This window comes from Silene latifolia, chromosome 2, assembly GCF_048544455.1.
Source record: "Silene latifolia isolate original U9 population chromosome 2, ASM4854445v1, whole genome shotgun sequence".
NCBI classification, from domain to species: Eukaryota; Viridiplantae; Streptophyta; class Magnoliopsida; order Caryophyllales; family Caryophyllaceae; genus Silene; species Silene latifolia.
In genome coordinates, this window is record NC_133527.1 from 82542006 (window position 1) to 82544232 (window position 2227).

The window sequence follows — 2227 nt, forward strand, 5'->3', positions numbered from 1 at the left end:
ATCGTTTTGCTGCTCTTCAGCTTAATCCAGCCTGCTTAAGTGCGCTACCAGGCTATTCTGCACTTACCATCAGGCTCTTCTTCTAGGATTTAGCAGCCTGCTTATCCTGTAATACTCTTCATCTACCAAATAGTAGTTAGATTTGACCGGTCCCTGGTTGCCTCAATCAGCCTAGTAAGGTCAGGCCAAGTTAGAGTCAGACCATGCTAAATTAGGCCTAACAGCAACCTTAAATGATCGTATCACATTTCAAGTCATAGGATATCAAATTAAATAAATAAGTTAACTACCATCTATCTTAGAGAAATCTAAAATTAATATATTGTCAAATCATTTCATTCAAAATTATATTTACAACTATATTTGTAAGATATTTATAGAAAATTTAAATTTCATATAAAATTTAACTTTCCGAAAAAAATTGGGAAAATTTTTTTAGCATTGAAAAAGAAATAATAATTAGATTACAAAATTGATTAAATAAAATAAGTGCGCTAAGAAGTTAAAGTTAAAAAAAGATCTCCCACAAATCAATTAAGAAAAAAATATATTGGAAAAATTATCAATGTAAAAATATAATATGGAGAATTTTTTTCATTGAAAATGAGCGCATCACAGAGGAAAAACAGAAATTACAATAATTTAAAGTCACATGTGCAAATAATGTGAAACTTTTGAAAAAATAAACGATAAATCATAACAAAGCGAAATCAGTTTAGGAAAATAAGCGATTCTATTGTGCGATAGTCTTCTTCGTGTTTTTTGGGTAAAAAGTTATTAAGTTTTGGTTAATAGTGACAACTTGGGAGAAAAAAGACCATTAGTTTTAAAAAGCGGTCATTATTTTACAAAAAAACGGTCACATTCTTCATATCGCAGGTACGTCGGTCGTACTATATAATGTACATAGAAAAATATACGAAAAAATGGGTACAAGAGAAAAGAAAATAATAATTTCGATAAACTAAAGAAATAAAAAAATGTTAGGAAAACAAGATTAAGTTTACTTTTAGGAGAAAATGGTTTTGCCGACTTCACTAAAAAAATGACGTCAAAATCATTAGTCGGGAGGTTAACATCGAAAATTTGATTGTTTTGGCCAAAATTATGTTTTCCCTCAAAAATTTGTAAATCTTGTAACATTTTTGTAATTACGGAGTATTAAAGGTAAATTCTGAAAGAAAAAAATAAACTTAAAAGGATTCAAAGTGCTAATTGTATCAACAAAGTTAACTTTTAATTTCGGTAGCACATCAAAAGAACTCTACAGTTAAGCGTGCTCAGGTGGAAGTAGTGTTGGGATGGGTGACTTCCTGGGAAGCCTCTCTGATGCGTACGGATGCATAACTGGTGAAACCAAATAACGTGTTAATGAATCGAGTTAACTAGCAAAACAAGTACCTAGATTGTCACGGTTCCAGATATGATAAAATATCCATCGTGAAAAAATATTATTTTACGTTTTGTTTATTTAATTTTCATATATACTGTTTGCTACGGAAATTATTTTTTCGCCACGGGATTTTTTTTTTTGCCACGGGAGTTATTAGCCACGAGAGAATCCGTGGCCAAAAATTAAATAATAGCCACGATTTTATTTTTCCATTGGCTATCTATTTGCCACGGCCACTTGCGTCACGGAACGTATTCCCGTGGCAAAATGATTTAGCCACGGAAATTTAGCACTTGTGCCACAAATTTAGCCGCGGCCCAAGTGCTCATTTGTAGTAGTGGCACTGTCTGAATGTCGTCCCTCGGGTTCTCATACTCAGCACAATTGGTCGCCATCTCCTCAATAATACCCCATCCCTTATCATCATCGTTATTCTTTTGAAATCGCCCATTGGACAAGGCGTTAAGTATAGCACGGTGGTCATCATACAACCTATTGTAAAACTGGTTGCATAAGAACCACTGATCAAAATCATGGTGAGGAAGAGACCTAACTAACTTCTTGAAACGACACCAAGCCTCATAAAAATTTTCATCAGGTGCCTGTTTGAAACTCGTAATCTTTCCTCTCAGCTGGTTGGTACGTTGTGGAGTAAAATACCTTTTATAAAAGTCAAGTGCAAGAGTCTCCCAGTTAGTGATATCGGTTGTAGTACGATCAAGATCAGTGAGCCACTCCCTGGCTCCATCGGTCAGTGAAAAAGGAAATAACACTTCCTTTATTTTGTCTTGAGTCACTCCCTTAGTGGCGGGAATGGTAGAGCAATAGTCAGTA

General features: G+C 34.3%; 1 non-coding gene across 1 annotated transcript; it reads left to right on the top strand.

The window, feature by feature from the left end:
• Window positions 1–1921: 1921 nt before the first annotated feature.
• On the top strand, window positions 1922–2027 carry LOC141645040 (small nucleolar RNA R71). The gene has a single exon (XR_012544635.1). It is a non-coding gene; the product is annotated as a small nucleolar RNA R71 (small nucleolar RNA).
• Window positions 2028–2227: the final 200 nt, after the last annotated feature.